This window comes from Poecilia latipinna, unplaced genomic scaffold (assembly GCF_001443285.1).
Source record: "Poecilia latipinna isolate Pla-1442-1.1 unplaced genomic scaffold, P_latipinna-1.0 Scaffold1223, whole genome shotgun sequence".
NCBI lineage: Eukaryota > Metazoa > Chordata > Actinopteri > Cyprinodontiformes > Poeciliidae > Poecilia > Poecilia latipinna.
Genome location: NW_015113839.1, coordinates 170,811 through 192,960, shown reverse-complemented (window position 1 = coordinate 192,960; position 22,150 = coordinate 170,811). Strand labels below are relative to the sequence as shown.

Sequence of the window (22,150 nt, the reverse complement as noted above, 5' to 3'; positions counted from 1 at the left end):
AAAACGCACCTCTTCACCACCTGTACTTCTACATACGCTTTTACCAAGTTAACTTTATGGTGCATTCAAGTCAAATCGTACACTAGATCATCTGCATTGGCATAACTAAATTAAGCTTTTTCAAGGCTTCATTTAAAGAATGATGTTCTCTTCAAACCAGTTCATCAAAAATATACCCACTTAACTCTTTCAGCAACAATTTTACATTTTGTATTATTATTACAAACACTCACCAATTCAGTGATGTGTGTTAAGTTCAGGCTGTGACTTCATTCATCAACACAATTACTCGGTTCATGTATCCTTCATGGTCCAGTTCTTAGATACGGTTAATCAAACAATCAAATCAGTGGACATCTAAAGCTCTCAATCTGTCCAATATCTACTAATAATGCCACGATGAGCTTCATTAAAGCTTAGAGGATAGTAGTACTTGCCATATTGCACACCTCTAAGCCTAAAATGGATCCTTCAGTAATGGTCCATGCAATGTGCCTCAGAGCATTTCATGCTGCTAAATTGCAGTGTATGAAGATTGCACAATTTAAGAAGGGTTATGGCAGAACAAAGACTTATTAAATGTTTTATTTTTTTTATACAGGAGCAATAAATACAGGGTAGCAGATATTTGCATTAGCCCTTTGCTGCTCTATTGACTTCCTAGATCAGCACCCTTATCTGGAAAATGCCTGAGGAAAAATGTTATTTTCTGACACTTTGACTCAGCTGCTTAGAGATAATATTAATATTTAAATTAATGGAATTCTTACTACCAAAACTTATCAGGATTTATGATTTATTGATTTTTTTTAAATTGTTGATGCCATTATATAATTCAGCATATAGTACAGAGACCCCTGACGGTTAGAAGAAAAGTTTAAACCAAAACTGGGACATGGAAAGGAAACATTCCATGTCCCACGCTGAGATATTCAAGAAGCGTTTCTCAGCCATAACTTTGAATCATTGAGATAAATTGGAATGGGCATCAGCTGGCCAATTTGGTTATTCATCACTCTGTGCTTAATACTGGTTATTTATAATGATATTTCAACACTTTTCTCAAGCTCGAAGTCATGCGAAACAGACTCTGATTCTCCCAGCAGCTGTGTTCAAGTGTTTTCTCAGGGACGTAAAGTACAACAGAACAATCTTCTTGACGTGGAACAGTCACATTGTCAATCAGTGTGGCTCTCTGTATGAATGACTCTGATTGGACACATAACCATATTTTATAAATTTTGTAACATTTAGAATGTGAGATTTTGTCTGTGCACAACCATAGGCAAAAAGAAAGCCAATCATTTATTATAATTTCTTTAGATGTTTCAAAAAATAATATTTCTGTAACAGTATCTACGTTTCTATTTTCCATTTGCCGTATTATTGTGCAGTTTCACACTTTGAAAATGATTTCGCTCAATGGAAATGCACCAATTTTGTCAAAATTGTTTTTGGATAAAAAGTTCTGGTGCTAGGATGAGGTGTTTTGGCTTGTATTGGAATTGGTTTATTTCTCAATCGCAACAGAAGCACTTTTTTTTCACATCACACCAGTCACGTGTGAGAAAATAAATAAAATAACATTTAGGATCATACTTGCACCACTTCTGTTTCTTTATTTTCCATTAATAATTGAAATCTATCAAAACTCTTAGCAAAATGAGAATTTTTTTCACAATTAATAAACGACATAATAAACTCCCTAGTTACTGCTAACTTTTTTAACTGATTTCTATTTGAATCTCTTAGTAATGCTATTGAGAAAAAAACAGGAGTTTATCATAGTGAAGGTTTCAGTATAAATGTTTCTTTTTCTGTCTCATAAGTACAACTTATGTACAAATATGGCGCTGCACTAAAATCCAACGCAATTTCTATTCCATTAGCTTCGTTTTCTAATGGGTTCATGCACTATTCATAGAGCTTTTTGCTCAGTCATATACAATTATGTAAATAATTACATTCCTGCTTCATCGCATATTTAAAGACTACAACAAACCGAGTTGTAGTCTTCCCTTTTTCATATCCAAGCTAATCGGATAAAGATATTTAGACGATGATACTCCGGCTCTTTTATCGGGTTACCATCGACTGAGTGGAAATTGACTGCCGTCAAGGTTGACCCTCCTGCGGTGACGGTGCCAATGCCCAACTGCTCTTTCTCTCCCCTCGGTCGGATGACTCACGTCCTTCCTTTGTCTGCCTTTGCAGAAAGCACACTGATGCGACGTAGGGGGACGAGGTGTGGGCAGTGCAGGTGGACGCCCCTGTGGCGTGTTGCCACGAGACCGCAGCTGACAAAGGTCCAGCGGGCAGCTCAATGCGCTGCGCTGTCATCTTTCATTTAGGGTTTTTTTTTGCTTCAGCACATTGCCCAACTTTAACAATAACAGAGCTCTTCATGTATTGGTATGAGATTTTAACAGTTAAACTCCTTCATTTTGCCTCCATTTAGGTTTTGTTTAAATATTTCTGACCTTTTGAGGAGATATTTGCTGGTTGTTGTGTTTTTTTTTTCTTTTTCTTTCTTTTAATCCAAACAATGAGTTTAAAAATTCAGGAATAAAGCAGCAGGAAGCCGAGCTCTCACAACTCCACGTTAATCCTCAGTCGAATGAGCAGCTTTTCTGTCACTGTTGAACATCTTTGTGCATAAACTCACTCAATTAGTTTTCACAAGCCATCTGCAGTTGTTTACATTGCCGAAACAGCAGAGGCTAACGCGGTATTTTTCCAGTGCGAACGATCAAGAGGAACGTATGAAAACGACGTTGGAGGTCAATGTGTTGGTCAGCGTGACACCTGAAACTTTTGTCACGTTGGAACAGTTGCAAGATTGTCAAAATGATTTCTATGAACAGTAGCAATGGGACGTTCGGCTGTTTTCAGAGAGCCGGCTCTTTTGGCTCGACTCCCAAAGAAGAGCTTTCAAATGGCTCTTAATCCGTTATCGCCTGCAGTCTCTTGTTTTAGCTAATATGAAGGTTTTCTATGCTAAGTAAGCCCTTTTACAATTAGTGTTTTTATGAAAAACCTTATATATTCCCAAGCAAAGCATCAAAGTTAAAATGTCTTTTTTCAAAAAAAAATTGTTCTAAAAAAAAAAAAATTCCACATAGAGAAGCTGGATTGTTTTTTTTTTTTTTTATTGCTTTCTCAGAAGAGCTGAACAGATTGTGTCATTTATAAATGAAACGGCGGCGCCGTTCAAACTCTCATTGTTCACGGCTTTACCAGCAGTAATCAGCTGCAGTTAACGGTCGCCTTTTTCTTTTCCATTTTTTCACGGCATCTGAGCTAGAACAACAAAACACAGACTTTTCACTCTATTCGGATCATCTTTTCCGCCAACAATTTGTTATACACAAAGCAGCTTGCCAGTTAGCTTGGGATGGTTTTTATGACTAAATGACATGTTGTCAGCTGTAATAGTAGTTTCTTATCTGAAACAACTAACTTTTCTGGGAGTGGAACTATATTAAAAAACATTGCATTGACTAGTTGATGTTGCTGAAATGTGATGTGGACAACATTTTTTCCCGCTCACCACGTTTTACACGACTATTTAACTTTCCAGGTTTCTACAGAAATATGCCATGCTTTTGTGGAATGAAAAGGTAATGGAATGAAATTGTAAAGAAGATGAAAATGTGGTTGGGAAGTGAACAGCTGACTGTCTAAACCTAATGGAGAAACCGATGGACTGGATCAAAGTGCAATTGGAGCAGTGGTCTAGGTTTCAGTATGTTTTTATTTTTCATACAAAAAAGGTTCATTAAAAAGTTGAAACACAACTGGTTTTGTTCTAATTCAACTTTCCTTCCTGAAGAATACCTTTTCACAGGAGGAACCTGGGATGTAGTTAGGCTGACCTTTTTTTAATCAATATAAAATAAATAAATTTAGCCTCTATTCCATATAAAATTAAATTTTAGAGGAAGGAAAGAAAACGACTGTCTAAATTAAAACATAAGATATGCAGAGTTGGCTGCTTCAGTTACTCTGATGGAAGCAGCTAACTCTTCAGTTTACTCTTCAGTTAGCTGCTTCAGTTTCTGAAGCAGTCAGCTCATAACAATTCCTGAAACTAGACCTACATCACGTGTTTACCTGCTTCAAGCATAAATTCTCATTATTTCGGCTGTCCCACAGAGCCCGAGTCGACCTTCGGCTGCGGTGCCAGTCATCCAAGTATGGGGCTAGCTGGTTATCAAACTACAATGTTTTGATGGCTACAAACATGAGGTAGCTTACCTAGCATTAGCTGCTAGCAAGCTAATGGCTACTGGTGGAACTTCTTTTCTTGTATGAAGACAAAGACATCTTTTTATAAATATAGCTCTATTTAAGACTTGCTGCTCTTTGCTTTGCTTCAACTGCCTTTTGCTTATGTAGATACAAACAGGCTGCAGTTAGTGGACAATTAAAAAAACCTGGAGATTTATACTGCACAACCACCAAATACAGATTTAATGCTAATTTCTTTGGGAAATGGTAATACTGATGGAAATGTTACAGAAGTAATGATAATTTCTTTTCCTGCCTTTTTTTTCCCCTTTTTTAAGTAGAGTTAACGTACACAATTGGAGAACATATGATTATTTGCAACGTTATGCTAATTTTTGTATTTGTAATTATTGTAATTATTTGTTTAACAAGATGTAATTTCTCATTTTGTTCCTCTTGACCAAATGTATAGCTATGCTAATTTAAAAAATAAATTTACGTTTTTTTGCTCAAAAAAATGTTCCAGTGAAAATGTAATCGCCTGGATTCTATTAAACATTGAGTAGATACCTAAATCTGCTACCAGGAGAATACTCTGCTGTATTTCCAGTGATTCATGTTGCACAATTTATTTCATCCAAATTACTCATGCCTTCAAATTCATTTAGTCTCACCAGGACACCAACATCTACTTACCTATTCGGTAGTTTTACATGTACGGTACACAACAGCCAAGATTGTAGATCTTAGTGTTGATGGCTTAACTGGAAAAAGTTGAATTTACAACTGTCTCGCATCAGGAGCAGAAACAAACCAGGTGTTACAACCAGAAGGCTCAGAGTTCATCCAACACGCCACATGGCAGCGCCGGCCTCGACAGCTGAAGGGAGGGGTGGCGGGAGCCAGAGCGGCGCTTCCATTATTAAGAACCTGCAGTGGTCCGATAACACTGTGGCAATAGATTAGACAGAGCAGAGATGGCTGTTCTTCCTGTGGAAGGTCAGGTTATTTAATATAGCCTGTCTTAATCCCACACACTGCTACTGCCAGAAATGGTCCCATCTGTTCCCGGTGTCTAGGCATCTCCAGTCTGTCAATTTGATTAATATTTTAAACGGTGTGGGGTTTTCTGATGACGAGTGGATCACTGAAAGAGGTTTTCACATCTTGTTTTGTGTTTATTTTGGAGATTATCACCCTTTTTTTTTTTTTTTTTTTTTTTTTCAAACACACAGCTACTGCGCGCCTCCAGCAGCAAATACACAATCACAGAACTTGAAACTCTGGATCCTCTTTCGGCCTTTCCACGTTCTGCCTAAAATTAAAAGGTATGACTACTCAACAGCAAAAGACTGTGTGTTTGTAAAATATACCTCAAAACAGTATTATATATTTTAGGGATGCATAATATTGTATGCATCCCACATTGTTCACTTCGATGTTGATTGTTCACTTCAGATTCAGATACTGATATCAATATCTGGGGTTTAGTATCGGCCAATACTGACTCGATACATAAAAAGTGCTGAATTGACTTAAAATGTTTATTTTTTTAACACATACATAAAAGTACTAATTTACAAATTTATTTAATAATTCTGCACCAGTGCAGCGCACTTAAATGGACCAGTATCATTAACTTAAATTTGTTCAGGCAATGAAATTGAGTATAACAGTCAATGTAAAATAAAAATATTTAAAAAACTGACAAAAAAGCTTCTTTCAAGTGGTTTAAAAAGCTCAAGGCATAGAATTATACTGAATAGATCTGCCCTTATGCATATAGCTACTGATATCAGATCTAGAATATTTTTCAATATCAGGACCGATGTAGATAATGACATCGGATTAGTGCGTCTCTAATGCATTTTTCAGACATGGTACAAAAAAGAGAAAATAGAAATTCAATTTAGTGTATTTGTATAGCACCATTTCACAACAAATGTCAAGGCACTTTAAATAAGAAAACGAATCATAAACCAAAGATTCATATGTTGTAGCTCCTCCTTTGACTTTTCCAGATTTCTAATAGTTTTATTGCATCTAGCAGCTGATGGGTCATGTTTTTATAGGATGGAGTCTTACTAGGACCCTTTATCTTCCCCCACAATCCACCAAACAAGTTTATTGGGACTGACTTTAACGGTCTTGTTGATCTCGCTTTTGCGAAGGCAAGTTTGATGGAGTTCGTCTTGATGCATCAGTATCATCGTCTTCTCTACTCCATGTCATCAGTGACGGTGGAAATCAGCCGTCTCCATAGGTTTCATTCACCAACTAAACATTTGAGCTTCATCGTATAGGAAAAGCCAGACTTGGAGTTCATCTCTGATTCCCACTTTCATCCAATCGTCCGTGGCTGCTTCTCTTCAGTAGAGTTATTTTCTTCTTCTCTGGTGCTAAGGATGACTCTAAAATGCCTTTTCTAGACACAAATCCCACTTCCTACTTCTACTTGACTCTTGTTTCTGCCCATTATTGAATATGTCCATGACATTTGTTGTTTTACATTCTTAAATGAGTTTTATGACCATTTCAACAGCCAGGTCTCTTGTTCAGACCACATTTTCCAAAGGACAGTAGAGTTAATCAAATTGCTTTGAGGGACTTTGAGGGAAAATGGTCACAACAATCTTAAAACAATCTCCTCCTACACTACTTTCTCTTTTATTCCCTCCTCCTCTTCCCACACCACATGAAACATGAGAAGAGGCCACTCCATAGTGAAGAGCCTATTAGAAGCTCTAGCATGCATCATGAAAATTGCTGCAATTTTTATTTTTATTTTTCCATTTGCATTTGGGGCTGAAAGCTTTTAGATCTAGTGTACCACAACATGTCTGCCGAAAATGGATTATTTTCTCTCTGTATTAGAATATGTGACGGTCGTCACTGATTGCTTTTTGTGTCCCTAAATTGTACCTTCGGTCGCCCTTTCCTGGACTTTAACCATTTGTATAACAGGATGTAGGAGCTGAATTTCCTGGGGAAATGTTTTGGATCCACAATGGCGGTCGTGAGAATGTATCGCCTCTTAATTTCAGGTTTTGTCAGGTTTTGTATGCAGCTCCTAGTTTTATGCATCTGTGCCAGTGGCAAGAAGGGTTCACCAGAGGTTCAGATGCATTGAGTACAGAAGTCATAACACAGTCAGGATTTGGGCTGCAAAGGATGAATAAAATCTATGATAATGTTCATATTTTTCCAATCAAATTTTTGTAAGGACACATTATGCTGCTAAGAAAAATTTCAGTAGCATTTTATTTGAAGGGGTGTGCATAAGACTGACATTACACTGTCAAACATGACATAGCACCTGCCATGAGCATAAAGGTATCTTTATTTTGGTAAATAATGATACCTTTAATACAAATATGCATTAAAAGTGTAAACTTGGCAATATTTGGTAAATAACTACATTTTTATGCAAAGTTTCATTAAAACTTACATTGAAAGTCAATTAAGAGTCAACTTTGCACTCAGTCAGTATTTACTCAATGACACTTCATGACGACATTTATGAAGACTTTCATGTGTTTCAGGTGTTATGTTTATGACAATGTAATTTCAGTCTTACACACACCTCTCAATATGCTAAGATGGTAGTGTTTATACACTGGGATGAATTTTGGAATACCAAAGCAAAGCATAGTACTATTATATTACATAATATTTCAAGAAAAAAAAGCCACAAAACTCTTGAGTATGTGACTGTAACATGGAAAATGTCACATTTTACTTTTTTCCCCTTTTCCACCTCTGCCACAACCCTTATTCCTGTACTTCCTCAATCTCTACCACCTTCTGGTGTGAGCATCTGGGATAGCGAGTTTCTATATGCTATTAGCTTGCAGAGTGAAAACGCACGACACCTGGAAGCATCATTTCTTGCTGTCTAAGCAGTCCGTTGTTGTATTGATGTGGTTTGTTATGACCGTGTGCATATAGGGATGAAACTGTTGGCCGTTTTTATGGTAACTGTGATAAAATTTCCAGGCATTTTGAGAGGACATTACCGTTAAACGGCTCAAATATAAAACGGAAGCATGATTAGCAACAAAGGCAGAAGGTAGAGAAAAAGTGTTGGACATTTTTCAGATAAAAACAGCAGCAGGTCTTGGATTTTAAAACCTTGCATAGAAAATGTTTTGGAGATGTTTCCTCTGTATGGAACTCGATGCAGAAAGAAGAGACGGGAGTTAACATAAGTCCTCCAACTTCCACAGTTACTTAGAGCTACCACCTGATACTAAGTTAGTTGCTAGCCATATGTATACAGTCTAAAGCAGGGGTCACCAACTCCAGTCCTCGAGGGCTACCATCCTGTAACTTTTAGATGCGTCTCCCCTCAAACACACCTGGATCAAATAAACTGCTCGTTTCCAGCCTATTGCAGAGAGGAATGAATGCTGGTGAGGGAATTCAGACATTTTGGAGCAGAGGTGAATCTAAAAGTTGCAGGATGGTAGCCCTTGAGGACTGGAGTTGGTGACCCCTGGTCTAAAGAATCATAGTACCGTAGTTTCTTTCTGTACCGACAGAAACCGTCAGTACAGACAGTTTCCGCAATTGCGGAATTGCGGACAGGTAGAAGCAAAAACTAAGAATTTTTACTAAAAGAAGTTGAAAGTCTTTATTCTGTTAACATCAATGGAAAATACAATTTGAAACAACTTCCTGAAAACCTTTACAAATGAAAGTTTTGAACATAAAGAACTTTTATCTTTGAAGACTAATTATAGTAAGTTACATAATGCATGTGTGTGTCCTTACAAATGCACAACAGTATTATTGCTTAGTACATAGGATCTGTACATAGTTGACTTGCATCCAAAATATGGATTTACCAAAAATAATTCAACTTTCCAGCTAAAAGTTTAATGAACAAACTCACTAAGCTAGCACCGCTTATGTACTTTACTCAGTAAATAATGAAAACTATTAAACTAGCAAAACATTAAAAATGAAGAAATAATAAAAACAAAAAAAATGACGTCACAGTTCAGTATGACGGTGAATTCTGAGAAACCAGATTTACTTTGTGGAATTTTAAAACGAGGCCTAGTAAGCTTTTAACTAATTAGGATTATAGTTTGTACCAAAATATGTTTTGTATTACTCGCACATCAGCCTCAGTATATGGGAAGTAACTCGTACAATGTTATGTAGTCCAGTATGAATGTTATGTATGCTTAAAGACCAATGTTTGCATTGGAGGAGTTGAAATTAGGCCAAGTTAGCTTTAAGCTAATTAGTATTAGCTTAAGATTGACATTCGCTGTGTGTTCAATCAGTTCACAATACAAAGCAGAAGTGAAGATAAAAATATTATTTTGAGAAAGTAATGTTTCATTAAGTCATTTGGGGAATTCAATAACCTTTTGGACAGTTGATTGTGATTAATCAATGTATTTCTTAATCAGTAACCAAAGTTGTCATCTGATTTAATGCACCTTGAGACACGGGGAAGGAAAGTATCTTTTTATTCACTATATGTATACTTCTGGTTTACTCTTGCAATTTTTTTCATAAAATTGGATCCCAAACTGTGTTTTTATCGTGTTATTTTCCAACATGAGCAACTATAGAAAAACGGGAACAAGCTTTATGGGGGAAAAAGTTTTTTTAAAAAACCCTGGCGCTAACCTTGGTGTTTTCGTGCTCAGCAACTTCCAATGCTTGGTTGCACTTGCCTACGGTTACTTGAACTTTAAATTAAATAATGAAGGGTAATGATTTAATGACTCTATCTTATCTTCTGGCCTTTTCTCTATTACACAGTTTAAACATCTTTACTCAGCTGTATTGCAGCACTTCTTTTCATTTTCATTAAAGCAAATTCAAGTGTATCTGAGCCAGTTAAAGTCAGTGGAGTAGTCTCAGGTCAAACAATGCAGTGGAAGAGAAAAATATCTCAAGGTCTCCACTGTTGACACAATAGGTGCCTTTCCGTTGACTACATAATTGCGCAATTTGACATTTCGAAAATAAGTTTGCTTAATGGAAACACGACAATTTCGACAAAGCTCATGTTTTGGCAATGACTTGGGTTTTTTTTTTGTTTGTTTTTTTTGGCAGTATTTATTTCAAAAAACTGCAATGGGACCACTTTTTTTTCGCACTACAGGAGTCACATGATCAACTATTGACCGTTACCACTGGCGCAAACCACGAAGAAGACAAACTGGTAGCAGAATGATGTCGCCACATGTTTTTTATTTTTTATTGTGTCAACAAACTTATTCACGTGTGATTTTAATTGTTTCTAATTTTATGGAAACACAGTTGGTTTATAATTTTGCTACAGCTTTAGACGCTCTGATGTTTTTGTTCTGTTGTTTTCAGCTGTTTATCCTAAAGAGAAACGCAACCTTCGTTTGTTTCAGTTCAATTCAAATTTATTTCACGTGAAATAATTTCACTTAAAACAATATTGCATGTGAGAAACGGAACAACTCTTGTTTTGTGTATAGGCTTTCTAGTCACAGGCTAATTTGCAAACCCAGTCTTTGATTGGACCTGTATTTGTTGGACCTTTATTAAAAACAGTAAAATTAAAAATTCCTCTCACTCACACACACACACACACACACAGAACCCTATGCTGAAGTTCTGCAACTATTAACAAGAAAACAAAAAATACAGTTTATGCATTATTGTCATCAACAAGGGAGAAATGATTAATTCGCTAGCATATACAGTCTTCAAATATAATTTTTTTTCTTCCTCTTCTTGTGATTTGAGTTTTTCTTCCCTTTTTGATCGTCACAAAAAACTTTTGCTTGTCCACAAGTAAAGAAAAATACAATCGGTGATAAAGCCTGATGCTTGAGTGGACAGTCAAGTTGCTTTAAATGTATGTATTCGCTCTAAAAGAGAGTGATTTTCTCAAATGCAATCAAGCAGGATCTCTAGGCTCTACATTCAGACATCAACTTTCTATCCCTTTTTAAATCACACCCTTGGTCAAATTGTTTTTGGTCATGGTCTACAATTTCATTTCTTTGGTGATGACATAAAAATCTACATCAAGTCACTGAGCAAACTGTCCCAGCAATCAGTGGCCAACAATAAGAGAGACCAGAGTATGGATGTCTGCCAAACAACTTAAACACAACAGCAGCAGGAATGAGTTCACTTCTCAGAGAGGCTGGAGATATAATATACCGATGTAGAAATGTTTTCTATCATCCGAGATCCACAGTCTTGGCTTGACCTTGTCTGAATCCAAGAAACGTCTTGAGGCTCGGACAACGTATCCATGACTTTGTAAAAGAAATTCTTATTAAGCCTTTAGTTTTGTCTATTGCTTGGTTTTCCATCAAAGCTTTTGAAAGCCTCTGATACATTTAACACTCCAGCGTCAGTGTCTTTACACACACCGAACCACGACCAAAGTATAAGTGTTTAGCTGGTAGAGCTTGGAAATAAATTCAGAATCTTGTTTAAGTGAGAAAATGTTCTCGTTGCAATGATATTTTAAAAACTTGTATTAATGAGATAAATCTCTCATTAAAACCAAAACATATTTTTCTTTTAAGAAAGGTCGTAACAGTAAAACAGCTACACCTCTTGGAGTTTTTAGATGTAGCCTAGAGAAAACGGGGTAAAAAGAAAAGTGGAAAAAATGTGTAACAGAGTTTTAATTTAACAATGTCATAAATGTATGGAAGAGAATTAGGGCCACTGGGAAAAAAAGAATTAAAAATTCTGACTTTAATCTCAGAATTCTGAGAAAAATCTGAATTATTTTTGAGATTAAAGTCAGAACTTATTTTTTTTCCAGTGGCTCTAATCCTCTTCTGTATAAATGTGAAGTTTGTCAAGAAAATATTCGTTGAATTTATTTTGTTTAGTCAACTTGTTGTTTCTTCAGACATTTATTGGTGTTTTAATTTCTGTTCTGTTGCTCTTGATTGTTGGTGGTTATCGTAGTAACCAATAACTGCTATTAGCTGCTGCTAACCGCTCATTGAGAGCTACTGATTTGTAGCTTTAGGGTTATTTATTGTAGTTTATTTAATGTTTATGAGCAGAAGCTGTCGGACTGATGTTAACCACCAACTTGATTTCCTCTTTTCTTAAAGTAAATATAATTGCCATGTCCAAATTCAGGGGCTGCATCCTTAAAGGACAGGGTCTATGTAGGACGGTTCCTTCGCAGGCCGCAAATATCAAAGACCAGAAGAGAGAAACTGAATTTGGACAGGTCTAGTCTCCACCTCAGCGTAGCTCATGTTGCCTAACAACTGTGACTGAGTGAAGCACAGAGCGGCAAAAGAAAAAATAACTGTGCCGAAGTTTATTTTTTAGCCATGTATTACTCCTGATTTCTGTGTTATTCTTCACATTTTGTACTAGAGGTTGTTAAAAAAAATCTGTTTGATTGTAAAATGTTCAAACATGTAGCACATTTTAGCAGACATGGATGTCTGCCACGCTACTTAAACACAACAGCAGAATGTAAGAAAATTATTCATTTACAAATGTAATGCTCTCCAAATTTCAGATAAGACATTATAGTTAAATAAAACTACCATGTTTGAAGCCTTAACTTCAATCAGTCAAACCAATTTGCTAAATTAAATACTGTAAACCAAACATTTTACCACTAGATATTACCTGACTCTATAATAGTAATGCAGCGGGAGCAGACATCTCAGAAAATGATGGAGCAATATTGCAAGTAGGTGATGTTTTGATGAACCAAGCAGATACGAGACGTACACAGCTACATTCTCGCTTAAAAACGTTGAAAAAAGTCATATCACTTATAGCAAAATAATAATTTGCCTCCCTTCGCCGCCATTGCTGCTTTGTCTGAACGCCTTGTTTGGACCCGCAATGAATTATGGGATATCGTGGGCTGTGAAGGATGCACCAGACCCATTCTTGAAATCTGGAGAAAAGGCCGTATTTGAAGGAGTCTTCGAATTCAGACAGGCCTTGTCGCCACACTATCATGTAAGCGGTCTACAAATCCAGCCTTCCTTCGAAGGACACAGCCCCTGAATTCGGACACGGCTAATGAACCGTGTCCGTCTGTTGTGAAATCAACCTATTAGACCCAAGACGAGCATAGAAGGGTGACAAATGTACGCCTCCGGTTTAAAGCAGGCGTGGAAAGACCTGCTGCGATCCACAGCACTAAAACCTAGAGAATTATCACCATCATGGCAGAGATTTTTATGCTGACAAAAAATGCAAATGCAACGGTTCATTTCACTCAAGGCCTCCCACAACTCTCCCGCCGATCATGATTAATAGGGCCGACTTCGCGTTCACAACGGAAGACTTCGTCCACCGGGTGCATTAATCCCAAGGTCTGTTTTGTATTCTCTTCGAGGCTGCACCTAGCTATCGGTGACAGCCCCGGAAAACATTTGTCTGCATGTAAAGTAGCCTCATCAAAAATAGAGATAAAAACGGCAGACCTCCCCGGCGCCACGCGAACATATAGTCTGTGATTGAAGATCTCCGTCCTGTTTTACTCCGTCAGAACCATCCGTCATCCTCTGCTTCGTCAGTGATTAATGCGAGTCGTTCGGGTACGTAGAATAAATGTGACAAGACACATCCACAACTGGGAGTGCTTTTATTTCTATTCACCTTGGTATTTAGAAAATATCAAGGTGCATGGAGGAAAGCTTCCAGAATGGAGAAAAAAAAGAAGCAACTTTTACTCCACCTGATGCGTGTTTTTATATTTGTTGTTTTTTTTCAGTCAAAACAATCCGCTGGCTTAAAATGACACAAACTGGACCTTGTACCGCATTTCATAAGTGGATTGAACTTTTTCTTGTTCTTAATTTCCATATTTATGTTGGAACAAAGCTGGGCTGAATTTTATTTGCTATGATTTATGTTCCAGGCCTGTTTGTTGTGCTCACAACGTCAGACAACAGAGGCAATATCTTCAACAGTGTGTCCTGTATTTCAGGGTATTGCATTTTTTTGCATCTTGAGAAAATACACAAATTTAAAACGTAACTCATAAATGATGTGCTTAATTATGTTTTTATTAAGATGAATACGGCACTAAGATATAATTTCTCACAGTGAAAATATAATGAAGTCTCTTCAACTCGCAGAGCAACAGTCTTCATTATTTAAACTCTTTGTGCCAAGGAAAAGAAATGATGCTCCTGGATTGGCCGGTTTGAAAATACCAGCCAATAGTGTGTCAAGTAGCATTATTGTTGAGCAATTTCAGCTATCCGAGTTGCTTTTTCTTTTGAATAATTCAGATAGGTTCCTAGATAACGTACGTGAATAGACGGGTTTTCCGTGAATAATTCAGAGTTGGAGTACATTGTACGAAAAATACGCAAACTATCATCTCCGTTATTTGGCGAGAGTCCAATGAAACCCAAAACAAAAAGATTACAACTTTTTGTTTGACATGCGTACCTGTTGTAAATGTTTTGGAATAGAATTATTTATTAGATAGAGGCTACAGAGCTCAAAAAACTCACTTTTAAATATTTTACTATGACCCTGGTGAAAACTATCACGTTTAATGAATCAATTCTTAAGGATTTATGGTAGAAATACTGCCAGAAAATATCCAACCTTCTCTTAGTGCTGTTTTCTGCAATCAATTGTTGAAAATCCCGATGCTGCTTCCTTTCAAAAGGGAAAAAACACAAACGATAAAGCTTTGAAAATGTATTGAATTCATCGAGCACTTAGCGCGGCTACCTTTGCGTCAGTCAAGCTCCACATCCTACTCAGGGGCATAAGGGAGAATACATTTACAAGCTCCGCTTCCCGATTTGTTTTCTTTTAATTTCACTCCACCAATATAGACGATGTGAAGGTCAATTTTGAAAAAAAAAAATTAAATAAATGAACCATATCCATTTAAAGTGCGAGGTGTGATGCTTCTGAAAAAGAAAAACACGCCAAAGGGGGTGCACAAGTTAGCGGGGTGCTCAAGCTTTCACATGAATACTAAAGTCTGTCATTCATTGCCAAGACACGGTTTGGTTTTAAGAAGCTTTGAATATTTTATCCTTAAAAAAAGGAAACATCTTAAATTAGGCTGCAACAGGGCGATGCGTCGTATGGCTGAAGATTGCTTAAACAAACACATACTTTATCATGGTAGAGGTGAGGATGTTGCTCTGCGCTAAGAGTTTCTCTCAAGCTGCAGTGCTTTGTGCTGCACACAGTGACAGCAGCCTAAACTCAACAAGGCAGCCTCACAGGGACTCGACACACCAGAGGAAGTCCATTGCTTCAGGCAGCTGCAGGTACATGGACAGAGTGTGAAGGACGTGACTCATGCGTCTGCCGTAGTCGGCTCACGAGAGACTCTCTAAACGAGCGGCTAATCTAATTCTTTCATTATGAAATTAGATATAGAAAGTGCAGGCACATGAGGGAAGGTTGACTGGAGATGTGATTTACATGTGCAAGGATGGCAGGCCAAAATGGAAATGGAGTATCTGCCAATTTAGGTTGAGGGTATTTTTGAGCAAGTGTGTGCTTGTAGCCCAAAGCTCCTAAATTCGCTTGTTGAGCCTTTAGGACTGGCCGAAAGCGCGCCTAAAATACACCGAGTCATCACAAACAACACCCAGTCTGCCCTGAAACTCTGATTTCCACATCATGTCCTCGGGTCTCCTACTGTACTTAAGTCTGATTGGTGCTATTTCACATTACGCCTAGCTTCAGAAGCAAAACAGAGTTTTAAAGGGGTAGTCTGAAATGTTTCTTTCTTGTGAAGATCTTGTAAACGTTTATTGCAGTGGCTTTGCTGAAGAACATGGAAGTCATCAGGGTAATGAAGTCTAACAGATTATCAGGAATACAGAAGTACAACAGTGAACACTGTCTACACGTTCATAGGAGGCTGCTGCAGAGTTTGTCGCCGTCTTATAATAAACATTGGACCCCGACATATTTGCAGTTTATTACTTGCAGATTTTTTGTGGAATATGACCCTACATTACTTGCTGATGTTTTCATATCTGGAATATTTTTAAAAATGCAGCTTTGAAGGGTGACTAATACCTAGACACAATGCTATTTAGTTTGCTTTTGGCAGACATTTGCAAAGAGGCCAATCCAGGCCATTTACTTTTCTTGGCACTGATTGGCTGTAAGTATAAGACTGGAAATGAGGTTTGCAAATGGTGTAACCCTCCTTACTTAGTCTGCTACCCCCGCGACCCGACTCTGGATAAGCAGAAGAAGATGGATGGATAGTGTTTTTAGAGAATTCTATAGATTTTGGCTCGTAATGCTTTGTAATTTCTGTTCTAAGTTAGTTTCACTGGTGGACACACCACGGCAAGACCAACACTAAGATCAGACCTTCCAAGACCAATGTCGCACATCCCAACATCAAGACTAGACCCAGACCTCTCACGACTAATTTATATTTGTAATTAATTTCACAACATTACATTTCCCTTTGTGATCAATAAAATACTTCTGCATTTCAATTGAATTTTGAAATCTTAAGAAAGACCTCCCATGACCAAGACTGAGGACAAACGTTTAGAGTTCGGCTAATACTTCAGCGCATTGGGGGCGGGGTTTGTTTGTTCACCATGAAATGCAAAACTTAATGGAGAAACAGAAACCAAAACTACTACTTGTTATTGAATCAAGAACTGACATAATAATTAAGGCTTAAATTATTAAATGCAGCCACAAATTGATAGACAATCGCTAAACCAAATTTAATTAGCTTACATTGCTAAATGAATTCATAGTTGTATGATAAATAATAAAACCGTAATAGAGTAATAAAGATTTGTATGCTAGATGTGAAGTCAGGACCGGTTCTTCCCAGAGCGAGGCCAGAAAATAACAGTACGGAGCCCTCGGTCCCTGGCTAAGGTCCTACCTCCTTACAGCCATTTAGCAGAATCTCACTTTAAAAATCCTGAACTCTCTCCTTAAGATCTTGTGAGAACACTTGTAAATCCATCAGCGCCCTGTGATTCATCTCCTTTGTGCTTGAGCGGGAAACGTTACTAATGGCTTTTTTTTTTTTTTTTTTTCCTTTTTGATAAAAACCAAGCTACGAGTAAGTATTTGCTCAAATGAAATTCTCCGCTCTACACTTACAGGACTTATATACGTGATGCCATCAGATGTAACATCCGGAGCTCTCTGATGGTATTATTAGCTACAGAGCTGAGATTTCATGGAAGATCCCTCTGGATTTCGTCTCGGCTGCCTTTACCATCCCTGAGTTTTCTCATTCATTATTCATTCTGTCAGGTGAAGCTGCAGATACTGAATGAGAACGACGGGAAAGATTAGGGGATTCTTACTTATAGTACCAGCATTGTGTTGTTCATGCCGAGGAGTTGAGCCATGAGACGGACCAGCACTAAGCATAAACTAAACACAGTGCCATCACTCATTTCAAGTGGCGACTCTGCTTCCAGCCGATCTCCAACAATGAAAAACGCAGGAAATGGTGTCGGCAAAAAAAGAAAAAAAAAGTCGAACCTCTTTGCAGCAAGTGAAGTGCTGAGGTTCTAAGAAACGGCCTGAGTGTGTAGTTGCATCGGGAAGGAGTGCAAAAAACGCAGAACTCATGATGAGTTCCAATAACTCTTGTAAAGGTGTTTGAATTAGCTGCATTAAACGGAGGAGAGAAGCAGAAAATCTGAAATTAATACCGAAGCCTCAGAAGCTGTTTGATGCCTGAAATGCGGCTACACACCTGACACATACTGTGCATCACACATTCCTGTCATGAGTCATTTTTACTGGGTTTTATTTGGTTTTCTATGATAGAATAGGCCAATATGAAGCAATGATATAGGTGAAAAGAAGTTTACATACACTGAGTAAGATGATTTTTTTTCTTCCCATTTCCTGACATTAAGTCAGAAACTTCTCTTGTTTTAACTCTGCTTGAATGATCAAATTATTGCCATTTGCAAAATGCCACGAGTGAATTTGACAGATTTGATTATTGGTGTCTTCAAAATCAGAAGATGACACATTTCCACACTATTTGGTTGCATTGCCTTTGAACTGTAATATTTTGGTTAAATGTTTTTGGACGTCCTTCCACAAGCTGCTCACAGTAGTTTGTTGGAATTCTGACCTCTTTAGATATTTCCACATAATTTTCGTTCCTCACAATGTCATCAGTTCCTCCTGCAGCGAAACAACCACTAAAAACACAATGCTGCTACTCCCATACTTTATAGTTGGGTTAGTTTGCTCCTATTCTTGCCAGCATCCCGCTTTTTCCTCCAAATGTGACAAACCATTCCAGTTTAGACTCATCAGACCATGAGGCATGTCCCCAAAAGTGAAGGACTTTGTCCCTGTATTCATTTTTACTTTTCTTTTGGAGTAATGGCTTCCTCCTTGGTGAGCGGCCTTTCAGCCCGTCGCTCATCAAGGTGCATAATAACTTTGTGGGGAAAAAAATGGCTGAATGTAGTGAGACAAAGTGTTTGGCTTTTGGTGTGGGGTAGATTTGCACATTTTGAACCAAAACCCGTTAACCTCACAGAATCGTCTCCATCCTGAGTGGTGCACTGATTGGACCTTACCGTCATGTCGATACTTCTGAATGAACGTGGTACGTTCAAGCAGCTGGAAATCCTTCAAGAATGACCCAGACTTTTGTTGTTTTTGCAAATAAAATCTGAATAATCTGTGGCATGTACTTGCATTGAGCATCACTGGGACATTATTTTATAGAAGTGACATTGACTCCAGTTAAAACTTTGATGATTTACCTTTAGTTATGAGGCTGTATGGTCTCTTTGCCATCACCCTAATCATTAATTCCCTCCATAGATTTTCTATTGGATTCAACACATTAATGTCACTTCCAATATTGGGGGTAATGCGCAGTATAATAGTTATTGGCATGTACTATTATTACGATAAGGAGTATGTAAACTTTTTTTATGCTTCTAATTTAACTTTAAGCCACTGAGAAACCCTCAGAATAAAGCCAACTTAAGCATGATTGTCCACATGTAAAACTTGACATGTTCCAGTCGCTGATGCACTAAAGTCAGGAGTTAAACGTTTGACTCTTCTGGCCCCACTCTCAGTCCGACAGACAAAACCACTCTCAGGTATGCTTAAACGTCTTCAAAACGGCCCGGTTCTGATTTCCTGAACAGCCCACGAGAGTAAGAAGCAGCGGTAAGACACGACAAAAGGCAATTTCCACAAACCGCAAAACCGAAATCACTTTGCAGCAACTACAGCCCTTGAAAAGTTGTTGACTCCTCAAAAGCGAAGATTAGGCTGAAAAAAAAATAAAAATCAAAGCTTGTGTGCACTTCTTCTTCTTCTCCTCGCCCTCTCCTCCCTGCTCTCTGAAGTGTGAACAGACGCTTTGCTGTCTCAGCTCGGCAACCTTTGATCAGCGCCCGAGTCTCTTGGACAAGGTCGGGGGAAACAATGTGACGGTCGACGGGCCGTCGAACGCGGTGCGACGCCACCTGTTTGAGAAAAATGTTGTTTGCTCTGCCATCTAACCACCAAAAGACTTCAAACCGAGAGGCAGCAGCAGCCCGTTTGTTATTGATGCGTCCCCTTGGTAAAGCTGTTAAGGTTGATCTCTTGGACTGCGCTCGCCCTTTGGGCTGTCCGCAAATCTGTATTTACCCACAGAGGCTAGGATCGCTTGAGCATCGCTTTGTGTCAGTGCAGCTGATGAACGGCCATGCCGTTTGTTTTCTGCCCCCTTAGCGAAAATGAAATCAGCACACGAGCCATATAGTCTTTCTCAGCCAATTTGCTTTCCTCCCCTTAGGGTGGAATTTGAACGAACTGATCAATTTCTAATCAGCAAAAAAAGAAATAAAACTGCAGACCTGTTCTAAAGAAATGGAATTTAACACAAATCTTCTCTACAAACTCTTAAAAAACTTTTGAGGAGTAAAAGGGAGGCTGGAGTTGAGGTTTGTTAGATTCCCGTGGCTCGCTCCTTCAAACCCATTTCTCGCTCTGTGAGGGGATGATAGCGTTTAATCTGCACTGCAGATCCGCTGTTACCTAAATATAGAGTTATCGCTGGAGTCCCAAAACGCCGCTGCACATCAGAGGGATAGCTGGTCCCCCGTACAAAGGCGGAGGTGGCCTTTTCATGTTGGAATTGAAACCCCAGGACGCCTGCTGCCGTTTTCTGTGCTGAAAAAGTCACGGTCTGGAAAAATGAAACTTTAACTCCAGGTGTTTCTGTCACTGGTGTGTCAAATACTGGCGTGTGTTTGAAAAATTATTAAATCCAGTTTATACTGATGTACAAATCAGAGTTTGTGGCCAATTTTCCATTTTTAATTTAGTCATTCTTTAACCTACTGATGCAGGTTTTGCCTTAAAATGAATGAAGCTTAATTGAAACGCGCCGGATTTCGACAAAAAAAAATAAACGAAAATCAAATTTTTTGATGATAGATTTTAGCTCTAGATGAGGTGGGTTTTTGTCCTTATCAAAATAACTGTATGTTGCAAAAACTGCAGTGGAAACAACTTTTTTAATCACATGAGTCGCATGATCAACAACCGGTTATTACTGCTGGCGGAAATGAAAAAGACAAAAGGAAGTGGTAAAACTGAGATCATATTTAAATACTTTCTGTAAGAAATGTATGTGTTGATTGTAGTTATGGTGGCATAAGCATTACGTTTGACCTACTTACTGTTTGTCACTAATCATTACAAATTAGTATCACTATGCAAGACTAGCAACCAAGACAAAACAGTCTTTGAAAGAATCTCTTAAACACTCAAACTATTGATGAAAACCACTTCAACGGATGACAACAAAGTTTGCCTTTTTGAAAGCAGAACATTAAAAAAGTGGGTTGTTTAAAAACTTTTGCTGGGAATGGTATGAAAGTGCACTTTCATCAATAGTATTTTGACCACATCGTTTGTTTTGTGGTCCTCGGGACACCGGAGTGGAGCTTTAAAGCTTCTTCTTTTTACAGCAGATGACATTTCAACTGCTGAAATAAATTGCGGTAGCTCTACTCATTTTTTCCCCCAAATGTTTCAAAGAGGAACTCCCAGCGGGTGATAAACTACTAACTCCTACAACACTGTAGTGAGCATTTATGCCCAGTGGTTGCTCTATGAGATTGAGCTACGTATAAATATTCAGGATGAACTTTTTCCACCTTTTCTTTTTTTTTTAGAGCTTTTATTTCAGTTAATTATTCTGTGTCTTGGCAGTTTCTAAGATTATTGCTGCTACTAGTAAGTTTACACGGCCATAATAATAAAATTTTTATGAATCCCCCCTCTCATTTGTTCTTTTATGCTGCTGTTTCCACCCTAAAACCTGCTTCTACCTTTAAACTGAGCAATTCTTCTTGGCTACTTCCAATTACTATTGGAAAATCTGCATATTTCCTTCTAAGTAGTGCCACATTCATACGAAAACTATATTTGCAGGTTTCATAACACAGTTAAAAATGGGTTGCAGCCATTAAAATCTTGCTAAATCCTTTATGCTAATGCCAAACTGAGCTTATTCTGCCATTTCTCAGTGTTTTGACATTATTAGATTGGACAATTGGCCAAGAAAGCTATAAAGATCAGAAATCCTTTAATTTCACAGAGCACCACTCCTCCACGGCTCCACTACTCTGCTCCTTCAGACTAGCCAGCAGCAATTGGCAAACAAATAATGGATTTACACATCTGAGTTCATTGTAGGAACTACTTCTCAGTGAAGCGCTGCTAAAAACATTGCTAAAGGTCTAGTAGATTAGACATGTTATGATGACTTCCTGAAGCAGAGTTTCAGAAAGAACTAGAATTGTTAGAGGCTCAATATCAAGTTGTTACATTCCAAAGTTGGATTTCTTTTTAGTCATATTTGATATACGTATATAGGCCTGTCACGATAACAAATTTTGCCGAGCGATTGTCTAAAAAATTATTGCTATAAACGATATTGTTTTGA

General features: G+C 37.9%; 1 protein-coding gene across 2 annotated transcripts in view; it reads left to right on the top strand.

The window, feature by feature from the left end:
- The first annotated feature begins 14,098 nt into the window (after nucleotides 1–14,098).
- The window catches only part of LOC106960745 (CMP-N-acetylneuraminate-beta-galactosamide-alpha-2,3-sialyltransferase 1-like), a 49,005-nt gene continuing 40,953 nt past the window's right edge, over nucleotides 14,099–22,150 (top strand). Inside the window, exon 1 of one of the 2 annotated variants that reach the window (XM_015054019.1) lies at nucleotides 14,099–14,171. The gene's annotated coding sequence lies outside the window, so the exon portion shown is untranslated. Of the gene's footprint in view, nucleotides 14,172–20,265; nucleotides 20,425–22,150 lie in introns of those variants that run through there. The other variant, XM_015054020.1, reaches the window with a different exon arrangement.